Source organism: Macrobrachium rosenbergii, chromosome 3 (assembly GCF_040412425.1).
Source record: "Macrobrachium rosenbergii isolate ZJJX-2024 chromosome 3, ASM4041242v1, whole genome shotgun sequence".
Taxonomy (NCBI): Eukaryota; Metazoa; Arthropoda; class Malacostraca; order Decapoda; family Palaemonidae; genus Macrobrachium; species Macrobrachium rosenbergii.
This window is the reverse complement of record NC_089743.1, coordinates 25,086,198-25,098,896: the sequence shown is the minus strand read 5'-3', so window position 1 is coordinate 25,098,896 and position 12,699 is coordinate 25,086,198. Positions and strand designations below refer to the sequence as shown.

Below are 12,699 nucleotides of genomic sequence, written 5' to 3'. Positions count from 1 at the left end.
AGAGAGAGAGAGAGAGAGAGAGAGATACTGCTCAGGGTTAGCAGCGAGATAGAGTGAGGCTGCCCATCATCCCCATCAGCCATTCCAACCAATCTTGAAATTATTTCATCATTATCATCACTAACGCACCCAGTGAAACCATAGTACGACATAGGGGTCCCTTATGTGGGTCCGCTTCGTCTTACAATGAACCATAGGGAACGTAAAGCGTCAGTAACAAGATAATTTGAAAATAACCTGAAAGAGAGGTCACAGTAAATCAAATCGTAATCAGGAGAACGATTAAAACTCAATTCAATATGCATATCTTATCTACGAGGTTGACTTCCATTTGAGGTAGAATTATCTAAAGTAGCATCACCATTGGCATGAAACAACACTACCTTATCACCTTTTATATCAGGTACATCGGAAGAACTGTTTACAAACTGTCAACTGGTCTGTCAAATTTAAGATGCGCACAGACAGTTCGGCCCGGTCTTCGGCATTACAAATGTTTTTCCCTTACTTATCCATTGGTATTTTCATTTCGGGCGACATCTTGCAACTTTCTCATCCATGTGCGGAGAGCAACTGACCTCTCCTTGATACCGACTGGGTCAACACGTTCACAGTCAGAACCTGCTTATGCAATCCACCAGTTATTTCACAAGAAAACTCTTCATCATTACACAGCCACTAAATTCCATAGAGCGCAGGTATCCAGGGAAATGAGGATATATATTCACAGGTTTATGAGAGAAGTTGGCAACACCCACTTCACCTCTTTCCACACACCACCTACAGCAACAGCAGCAACGCGTACGACTGAGCGGCTGGCGGACGGCTGGCTTGCTGCACACTCGACGCTTCACTGGACGGGACGAGCCCATAACCTCTGTCTCTCTCCCCAGAAAGAGAGAGAGTTTACAATCCACAATTACTCTTTCTTGTCTAACTTACCCCATAAAGCCGGACTGCAAACCAGCGTCCATCAACAAAATATGTCATTCGGGAAATAAGAAAATAACGGAGTAGGATAACGATTCCCAAACAATTACGTTCTTTAGTAAGATCAGCTTGGAAAAATAATTCCTTACAAAGCAACTCGCGAGGACGAGGCGGAGAGCGCTTGCATTTGGGCAGAATGGAAACTGCATTTACCCTTGCACCAAAGTCGAACTAAAGTCAACACAATGTCCATAAGTGACTGACCCTGACCACGGGAAACAGCTTTGGAAAGAGAGGTGGGGCGGGGGTTGGGGTGGAAGGGAGAGGTTTCATGCTACCCAGCTAACGTGAAAGACTATTTATTTGGTATCTCCGGTACGGGAGCTAGAGCTCTTTATTTTTTAATACTACTACTACCTAAACCATTTCGAGCAATGTTTACTTTAAGCAGGAAACAAGATATACAATGCAGCATTATCTAAAATAACGTTGATCCATTTACTGCGTGTAACCATTACGAAACAGCCGTCTTGCAGGGCCGTTTGGACTACACTTCAACTAAATTTACATAGGGGGTTATTTTTACTAATGTTTGGGCGAGTAACGGTTCATCAAGATTTCACATTTTGGACATGTTGCCATGAGCCACGTTCCAAGATGCAGCACAGTATTATAAACCTTGTACGTATAACATTTAATCTACGCTCACTGGGCGTCGTAGGCATTCATAATTATAATTTATAGTAATAAAGCAGCTAGAAACAGGAGCATTGCACAGGTGCTTATTATGTACCTAGAAGACAATACGGGCAAGATATCAAGACAAGGCGACCTTGCAGGCACAGCAAGCACTAAAATCAAAACCATCCGCAAGTAAGCTACAAAGTCTGTGAATACAATAGGTCTGAACTCAGGGCTCACGCAAACAAACGAGCAACGCACACACACGCACGCACACACATATATATATAATATACATGTATATATATATATAATATATATATATAATATACATGTATATATGTGTGTGTATGTTTCTCAAGAGCTACGTGATGTAAAGGACCTTCGTGAAATTCGATAACTCCTGTCCCTCCTGAGACATCATCCTCATCACAGTTGGTCGATCTGGGTCCTCCAATTCTCCTAGTGCCTACAACGAGCCCCGTACTTACTATCACGTACTCGAACCCCTGAGAGAACCCAAGGGTTTGTGAGGATATGTCCAACCCATCCATCTGCCTTTCATCAATCTCTTATGTATAGACAAAATTGTACTTACGGTGTAATTCCTAACTTTATCTTACCACCAAATTTCTAATATTGGTCTTAGCCTGCCCATTCTCTGGTTTCACGGAATTCCAGCTCAAGAAAACCTCTACTGGATATTATTGCTCCTCGATATATGAAAGATCCTACCTCATCAATCCTTTCTCCATCTAATCCCTTTGTGTAGATACTCTGTCCTTATTACCTCCTCTTTTTTTTTCTTAGATCTATGAGCCCCAACTCTCTAAATATACGACACATTTTGCTACGCAAGTTTTGCAAACCTTGTTTTGTTCCGCTGATTAAACGGCATCATATACATACTGCGGACTGGTCAAGTTTCTGTCGTTGTTCCAATCTAACCCTATCTTCCTCCTCGGACTCTGACCACCGTTTTCATTACAAAATCCATACGAACAAACAGCAATGGTGAAATTACATTACCTTGTTTAAATTATATATGTGTGTTCTGCGATAAGGATAGCTAGCTCTCAGTGAAGTCAGAACATCAAAAAACTTTCAGAACTTGGGCCACTTCATTAACAGTACCTGCAAAAAGGCCTTTCAGTAGCAACGTCAACATTACCAACTCCCCACCATCCAACTCAACTCGATGCTTCCTTGGTTCAAATAAATGCCCTTTTGTTCCGACACCTCTTCTCCGCTTACCCTGCAGTCGCCTTTCCAGTCTCCCGCCTCCTTCCTCCCAAAGTCTATACACAACCCACCAATTTATCCGCCTCCATTCGCTTCTCATGACCAAATCACCTGGAAACTCGTCATCCTTTCACCAGAGTCATCTACTTATCACCGAATAACTCATCTGCTCAACCTTTTTTCCATCTTCTACACTACGATAACGGTTCACTTTAACATCATTTACCAGGTAACCAACTGGTTCTTAGCCACGTCAAATAAGTCTAATCCTTCGGGCCAGCCCTAGGAGAGTTGTTAATCAGCTCAGTGGTCTGGTTAAACTAAGATATACTTATTTACCTTTGTAAGGCCTCATATATTTATACCAGCGATAAAATCAATGCAACCTGTTTCAGGTCATTAGTCCTTTCTTTATTAGAATACTGTTCTCCAGTGTGAGGTCATTAGTCCTTTCTTTATTAGAATACTGTTCTCCAGTGTGGATGTCTGCTTCTGCCAAAGGTTTATCTCTTTTAGATAGAGTGGTTCGTGGTGGTAGGTTTCTGTTTCCTGATATTAGCAGTCACGACTTGGACCATCGACGGATGATCTCTTGTTTGTCAATTTTTCATATGTTGTACTTCAACAAAAGTCTTTCACATTCACAAATAATATCCCATCCCCGATCCCCTTTTCTGGCCGGGAGCAACTAAATTTGCTGAACAGCAGCACCAATATGCAGTAAATATGCCTCGCTGTCGAAATTCTCAGTTCCAGAGGTCTTTATTCCTCACACCGCTGGACTGTGGAACAGTCTCCCTGAGGATGTTGTGTAATTGGAACTTCAAAAGTTCAAGCGACGATGGAATGTATGGCTACCGTAACACACTGCTCCTTGTGTTTTAATAATTTATTTACATTTTTATCTATTTTTTATTAAGTGATCTCTTCTTTCTGTATTTCCCATTACCTTCTGTTACTTCTTTCTGAATTGAATTAAACTGAGCATGGAATTTAGGCCAAAGGCCAAGCACTGGGACCAATGAGGTCATTCAGCGCTGAAACAGAAATTGACAGTAAAAGTTTGAAAGGTGTAACAGGAGGAAAACCTCGCAGTTACACTGTGAAACAACTGTTAGGAGGGGGCGGAAAGTAAGATGGAAGAAAGGATATGAAAGGAGGTACAGTAAAAGGAACGAAAGGGGTTGCAGCTAGGGGCCGAAGGCACGCTGCAAAGAACCTTAAGTAATGCCTACAGTGCCCCGCACGAGGTGCACTGATGGCCCAGGTGGGTTTGTTCCCAATGAATAGGGTTCATCTGAATAATAATAATAATAATAATAATAATAATATTAATAAATTTGAAAAGCATCCCGTGTGTTAAATCTTTATTAGCATGAACTTTAAGGAAGAGGAATCCATGCAAAGCTTGGTACCGAGTTCTCATGTTTTGCTGAAATCAACCACTCGAGTTTCCAGTAGACAAGTGATGACGCCAAATCTCTTCGCAGGTCATTCTTAGGACCTTTCCTGGTGAATGTTAACGCACGCCGTAAAGTTCTTTGTCAGTTGTTTAATTATGCTTGCAAGTCAGTATACAGCTGCAACTCGTAATTATGTTTTGGAGAAATAACGAGGGGAATGTTAAAACTTCGCGGGTGAAACGAAGGAAAGAGTAGGCAATATAGTTTAGGTAAAAATGTTTTGTGCATATGTTGAAAAATGGAAGAAAAAGTCAATAAAATAAATTACCAACATCAAATTTTTGAACATCAAATCTTATTTCACGGCATTCTAAGCGATTAATCTAAATTTCCTCAGAAGGAGCACTCTGAGAGTCCAGTATGCCAGCGCTCTTCCACAATGGTTAAAATTGTGCTTGCGAGCACTAGCTCTTTACAGGCCTAACTCTGACAAAGAATGAACGGATATGCGAAATTTAGGCCATGTGGCCTGGCGTTGGGGCTGGGGAGAAATCTGACGGAATGATGATCATGCGAACTAAGACTTCTCGTCATTTATAAAGAAGTGCATCATCTGATACTGATGCCGGAGTTTCATAAAGTCAGTGTGCGATCTATCTTCACTTACACTGCAACACGACCGTTATTTAAAGAAAAAAAAAATAACATTTTGAACGAGAGAGAGAAGAGAGAGAGAGAGAGAGAGAGAGAGAGAGAGAGAGAGAGAGAGAGAGAGAGAGAGAGAGAGCTGCCATTACATTTAGGTGCTTGCTCGTACTTTTGGTTTCTCGCGAATTTATTACTGACAGCAGATGCATTCGCAGCAAAAACCCGTATTCTTATTTTTACTACTGTACATATCACAGGATGCTTACTATAGTGAGCAATATATTATTTGAAGAGGAAAACTCCTGTACTGCAGTGTATAAAACCTTCATTCAAAATATGTAATGCTGTTTTCTAATGAGAACAATAGTTTCAAAACTACTTTTTACAGGCTTTCCAAAGAGCATTAATGGTCTGTCAAAAAGAAACAATTTTTGTGCCTGATGGAATCATTAATTATACACACAAATTTTGTGCATGGTTCTTTCATGCAACTTAATTTACTTGTCAGTATTTACGGTAGTATTACAAGTATTCTTTAATCTTTGAAACTGACTTGCAATTGTTCCAATAAAATTATTAGTTTTTATGGTTTATTATTCAATATAAAAACAATCCAATGTATTGAACGTGGTATCCTAAGAGGCAAAGATTTTATCTAAGTATGCTATCATATATCTACAGTATATGTATAATACTCAAGTTTGGTTAATTTTAACAGTATCCAGTCAATACCTGAGTTGTGCAAGTAATCTGAAGTTTTAAGGAAAGTAAAACAAGTCTTACTAGGTTGGAAACCCCTAATAAGGCTTACCCAGGCATTTCTTCAAAGCAAATTATTTCGAGGCAGGTAATAACTACTATATTGCTGACCGCCTAAGTCTTTGCTTGAATGCAGCCCCGAGGAGGGTGGTAGGCTAGTGTGGCAAAGTAAGTATACCTTAGTTTTACCAGACCACTGAGCTGATTAACAGCTCTCCTAGGGCTGGCCCGAAGGATTAGACTTATTTTTACATGGCTAAGAACCAATTGGTTACTTAGCAACGGGACCTACAGCTTATTGTGGAATCCGAACCACATTAGAGCGAGAAATGAATTTCTATCACCAGAAATACATTCCTCTGACTCTTCATCAGCCGGCCGCGGGAATTGAACTCCGGTCCATCGAGCGACAGTCTGAAGCTCAACCGGTTCGGCTAACAAAGGGCTGGCTAGTGTGGCAGCGCCTGTAAAAAGGTCCGAAGCAACTTGAGCGGAGGGTCTTCACCACAGAGTCGGGTTGCTTAGTACTGCAGCCCTAAGTAGGTGGTAAATTCCATTTAAGGCTAAATACTACCATGAGTCCGAGTTTTGACAAGTACCTTGAGGAAAAGTTGAAAATGACTCTGAAGAGAGAGTTCAAGAGGATGTGAAACCATTAGAAGATGAAACGGGTGGAACTGTTAAGGTGGAAAGAGGGGGTTCAGGCTGTGGGCGCGTGCGCTGGCAGAAGGTGAAGTCTGTGAGAGGACCCAGTGTTAAAGTGAGTTGCCGCAGCCCTTTCTGCTGGATGCGTGCATCAGTGGGCTTAGTTCTCCCTCGAGTAGCAGTTATGGCAACTTGCTGGTTAGACGATGAGGGGCCCTTCAGACTGATAGCCTGCACCTTGCGTGGAGGTGATGACCAGATGGGGTACTGGCTCAGTTTGGCTGGCAGTCACTGCAAGGAAGCACCACCAGTTTTGGTGGTGCCTCTGGCCATGTGAGAGGGATTGATAATCCACCCGACCCATCCTGAAACATGGACCAAGGAGTCCAACATGTGAGCAAGTCTAGGGGTGGTCTAAACCTGGAGGCAAAATGAAAGTGAGCCCCTTGTGGGCAGTCCGATCCCCTGTCATGGCTGGGCCGTCGGTGGCTGGCAGTGATATAGTAGTTATATATAGTAATTATTATAATATCGTAATTATAAAGCCAAGCTGCAGAGAATACTGAACATACGTCTCAAATCTATTTGCATACTGTTCGATACAACGTAAATTACAGTGGTTCTACACAGAAATCATATATATATATATATATATATATATATATATATATATATATATATATATATATATATATATATATATATATATATATATATATATATATATATTATATATATATATATATATATATATATATATATATATATATATATATATATATATATATAATATAAAACATACATATACAAATGCATACATGTATACATATGTATAACTGAACCACAAAAATATGGAATGTGACCAATATATAAATAAAGACAAAATCCACAAAGGAAAGAGAAACAAAGGAGTACTGCAAGGCCTTTTTACTTATAGTCCTTAACTTAGCAGACTGAAGAAATATAAAAATAAGTTTACAAAGAAAGCTCATATAAATGACAGGTGGGGATTACAAAGGAAAAAAAATGTACCTGGAACCCAACACAAATGAAGAATTAGCAGACCTACCAAAATAGGGTTAATATTTAAGAAATTTTACAAAGGATTAGGCTCAATGGCTCAGAAGCAGGGACAGGACAATTAAAAGATTATACAAGGAAGTGACTGACCACCAAAAAAATATTAAAAGTACAACTCAATAATTCTCATTTTGCTAAATACTACAAATTTTTATAAGGTGAACATTTTCACAAAAAAATTATATTAAGCATACAAATACATAGAAAATATATATAAGGTAACAAATTTTTAATTAAGTCAGTGATTTTATCTTTTAGGTCATTCTTGAACATTTTACTTATACAGGGGTCCAAATAATACATGCCAGGGCTAAGATTAAAATTACAATTGGAAGTAAGCTGTATAATAGCAGATTCTAAAATATTTCGTAAAGAGAAATCTTTCGGTCTGGCAGTCACTGAACTTTCAGTCCAGTTTATCCTGTGAGTTTTCACTTAAATGAATGAATATACCATTGGATGTTTGCCCAGTTTTGACAGAATACTTATGCTGCTTAATCCATACATCTAAATCCTTGCTAGACTGGCCAATATAAAAAGAGGGGCAGTCCAAACATGGAATTTTATATATGTTGTTGTTTTCCTTAGGGCTAGTTTTTATTAACATTCCTTTTAGTGTGTTATTATATGAAAAAACGAGGTTGACATTAAAAGATTTTAACAATGATTTTATGTTTTCAAAACCACTAAAATAAGGCAAGCTAAGAATGTTCTTTGGGGTTTCTTTCTCCGTGGAATATGAATGGAATGGAATGAAATTTAGTAAAGGCATCTTTGCTTGTAGATGACCTTGCTATATATGTCACTAGTTATGATGCTACTGCAGCTTGTAATTTCTTGCAAGAGTCAGTCAATGCAATCAGCAATTAGGCTGATGACGATGGCTTTAGATTCTCCCCTTCCAAACCTGGGCAGTTCATTTTACTAGAAGTACTCAAAAGGAAACCATTCCAAATACTAAGCTGAAAGACTCTAATACCTTAGGAAGAGGATGAGGTGAAGTTTTTAGGAATGATTTTTAGGGATAGTCACATTGACTCCTTGAAAATTAAGGTAAAGAAATCCATTAAGTCGCAGGTTTTAACTGGGGTGCTGATAAGAGGCCACTTTTATAGTTATATGACTCGTTGTGTAAACCCAAGCTTTAGTATGACTGCCAAGTCTACTCTTCAGCAAGTGCAAGCAAACTTAAGGAGTTGGATGTAGTTCATCATGCTGGTCTAAGAATATGTGCTGGTGCATTTAGGACATCACCAGTTGAAAGCTTATATACCGACACTGAAGAGCTCCCTCTAGATTTACGTCAAGAGGAACTGGGACTGAGGTATATGATCAAATTAAGAGGTTCCCCTGAAAACCCTGCAGCATCCATTCTTAACCAAAACGATGCACAGCAGTTTGTAAACGCTAGAGCATCCAAGCCTTTTCATGTAAGAATTAATGCTGCAGTTGACTAAGAATTAATGCTGCAGTTGACAATGAAAAATCAAAGAATTAAGGCACCAATAAGTTGCTCTAAGATGCCTCCGTTGTTGACTCCAGAACCATCGGTCTGTCAAAAAGCTGCTGTTAAAAAATCAGTTGTAGAAGCCATAGGGACTTTAGTAAAATGAGAACAGACATCAAAACTAACGAATCTATCAGTGGGGCAAAAAGTTATTTTGTTTAATTTATCAACTGGATCTAGAGAATTATATACTGTATGTGAGAATCGGAAATAGTTCCAACGGGGACAAGAACTTGGTAATATATTTCGAAAGTTTATATGATATTGAGCCAACAGTACTGATAATAGGCCGCATAGGATCATTTTCTTTGTGCGTTTTTACTAATCCGTACAAGTAAGGTAACGAAGGAATTTTTACTGACAACTGACCTATTAGTTCTTTTTTATCTTTAAGGATTTTTTTCACTGTGCTATTGAAATTTTTTATGACTTGATCAAGGGGTTTTCTGTAAGTCGTATCATCATCCAGTAGGGCTTGCATATGTGATATATAGTCAGCTTTATCTAAAATTACAATACTATTCGACTGACCAGCTTTTGTGATATGGATTGTATTGTCTTTTTTAAGATCGGTTAAACTTTTCTTATAGCGAGCAGAGAAATTACTTTATGCCTGATTTTTCCTTTGTAATCCCCATCTGTCATTTCTACGAGGGTTCTTTGTAAACTTATTTTTATATTTCTTCACTCTGCTAAGTAAAGGACTATAAGTCGAAAGGGCACTCCATTGTTTCTCTTTCATTCGTGGATTTTGTCTTTATTTATATATTCGTCACGTTCCATATTTTTGTGATTCAGTTATACATAATGAGGGCCACATTTACTTTCGCTATCCTGTTTCCTCTTTTGAGATGCGTAGTCACTACCTTCTCCAAGTCTCTTTCGGCTGCGCTTCAACCAGAATCCAACTAAAGTTACTGAAGAAGTGCCTGTCCGAACAAGTGCTCCCTAAATCCTTGCTACCACGCCGTTTAAGATGATATGACCTTCGCCCATTCAATGATTTCAGTGCCATGATGTTAAAACGCCGCATAGCAGCCGCAAAGCAAGAAGAGGGGAAAATTTAAGGAATTAGAAAAAGCCAGAGTTTCATTCAATCGTTCTATCCCGGCTGATTGGAGGAATCGCTGCGACAAGAAATTTACGGAAAACTTCGTAGGACTACAGATGCCCTACCAAGAAAACTCGACAGAAAGCTAAAAAATCTTATTGACAGGAGTGACTGGACTAAGAGTGCACGTAATGATTATGTTATAAATTTATCAAGTAAACAAATAAGTGAAAATGTTGAGAGTTTATCCTTCTTTATATCGAATAGACCCTCTGCTTTAACGATTGCGTCGTCCCTATGTATATTTGAAAAATACTGTGATCGTCTTCAAAATTATCTTGACATAATTAAAGGTATTGTTTATGGAGCTGCCAATATTTTCCCTGCTCGCTATAAGAAAAGTTTGACCGACCTTAAAAAAGACAATACAACCCACATCACAAAAGTCGAATAGTATTGTAATTTTAGATAAAGCTGACTACATATAGCGTATGCAAGCCCTACTGGATGATGATACGACTTACAAAAAACCAACAAAAAATCCCCTTGACCAAATCATAGAAAATTTAAATAGCAGAATTTAAAAAATCCTTAAAGATAAAAAAAGAGCTAATAGGTCAGTTGCCAGTAAAATTTCCCTGGTTACCTTATTTGTAAATATTAGTAAAACGCACAAAGAAAATAATCCTATGCGGCCTATTATCCGTACTGTTGGCTCAATATCATATAAACTTTCGAAATATATTACCAAGATCTTGTAACCATTACTTGGAACTATCTCCGATTCTCACATATAATTCTCTAGATTTAGTTGGTAAATTAACAAAATCACTTTTTTCCCCACTGGTAGGCTCGTTAGTTTTGACATTTGTTCTCTTTTTTTTTTTGTTTACTAAAGTCCCTATAGATTCTATTTTAGAGTATCTTGGTAACGAACTAATCCATCATAAATTGCCTCTACCTATAAGTCATGTTATTTCACTCACTAGTTTGCGTATTTGTGATTGTACGTTTATATTCAATGGTGAATTTTACCAACAAATATTTTGTATGGCAATGGGCAACCCTTTATCACCACTCCTCTCAAACTTTTATATGGAATTCTTTGAAAAACAATATTTACCTAATATCATTTATACTCCTTTAAAGTGGTGTGTGTGTGTGTGTGTGTATATATATATATATATATATATATATATGTATATATATATATATATATATATATATATATATATATATATATATATATATGTGTGTGTGTGTGTGTGTGTGTGTGTGTGTGTGTGTGTGTGTGTGTGTGTGTGTGTGTGTGTGTGTGTGTGTGTGTGTGTATGTTGACAATATTTTAGCTGTTTTGCCTGCTGGTATTGATGTAAATGATTTACTCTCTAATTTGAATAACCAGGTACCATTCATTAAGTTTACTTTAGAATTAGAAAAAGACAATTGCCCTCTTTCTCAGATGTTTTAATACATAGAGAACCATTTCAAGGCAAATTCAGTATCTACAGGAAACCAACCAACAACTTATGCCCATTTTTATACAGGCCATCACCTTAATATCAAAATATCCATTTTTTATTCTGTTTTTAAGAGCATTGCACATTGTCAGTCCCCAGTATTTGGATGTAGAAATCAAATACATAAGGAAAAATAGGGACAGACTTATGCTATCCTTCACATAAACTAAATATTTGTTATAATAATGCCCACAACAAGTTTTATGGTGAAAGTAACATGGAGAAAGAAACCCCTAAGAACACTCTTAGCTTGCCTTATTTTAGGGGTTTTGAAAAAGAAACCCCTAAGAACACTCTTAGCTTGCCTTGTTTTAGTGGTTTTGAAAAAAACAAAATCATTGTAAAATTTTTTAATGGAAATCTCGTTTTATCATATAATAACACACTAAAAGGAATGTTAACAGAAAATAGCCCTAAGGAAAACAACATATATAAAATCCCATGTTTGGGCTGCCCCTCTTTTTATATTGGCCAATCTAGCAAGGATTTAGATGTACGGATTAAACAGCATAAGGATTCTGTCAAAACTGGGTAAACATCCAATGCTATATTCATCTGTTTAAGTGAAAACTCTCACAGGATAAATTTGACTGAAAGTTCAGTGACTGCAAGATCGGAAGAGTTCTCTTCACGAAATCTTTTAGAATCTGCTATTATACAGCTCACTTCCAGTTGTAATTTTAATCTTAGCCCTGGCATGTATTATTTGGACCACTATGTAAGTAAAATGTTCAAGAATGGCCTAAAAGATAAAATCACTGACTTAATTAAAAATTAGTTACCTTATATTTTATGTATTTGTATGTTTAATATATATATATATATATATATTTTTTTAAATGTTCACCTTGTAAAAATTTTTATTGCTTACCAAAATTAGAATTACTGTTGTACTTTTATAACATTTTTGGTGGTCAGCCATCTTCCTTGTGTAATCGTTTAATTGTCCTCTCCCTGCTTCTCAGCCGTTGCGCCTAACCCTTTGTAAAATCTCGGTAGATCTACTAATTCTTCAATTGTGTTGGATTCCAGGTACATATTTTTTTCTAATTAAAGGACAATAAGTCAAAAGGCCTTGCAGCATTCCATTGTTTCTCTTTCCTTCGTGGATCCTGTCTATTTATATGTACACAGACAGACACGCACACATATATAATATATATATATATATTATATATATATATATATATATATTATATATAATATATATATATATATATATATATATATATA

The 12,699-nt window shown here is 37.4% G+C and overlaps 1 protein-coding gene across 5 annotated transcripts in view; it reads right to left on the bottom strand.

Moving 5' to 3' along the window:
• Nucleotides 1-12,699, bottom strand: part of LOC136853418 (enolase-phosphatase E1-like) — a 150,977-nt gene that overhangs the window by 56,041 nt on the left and 82,237 nt on the right. Inside the window, exon 1 of one of the 5 annotated variants that reach the window (XM_067128967.1) lies at nt 764-891. The exons of 1 other annotated variant lie outside the window; for it this stretch is intronic. The gene's annotated coding sequence lies outside the window, so the exon portion shown is untranslated. Of the gene's footprint in view, nt 1-758; nt 892-12,699 lie in introns of those variants that run through there. 3 more of the 5 variants (XM_067128955.1, XM_067128984.1, XM_067128975.1) reach the window with 3 other exon arrangements.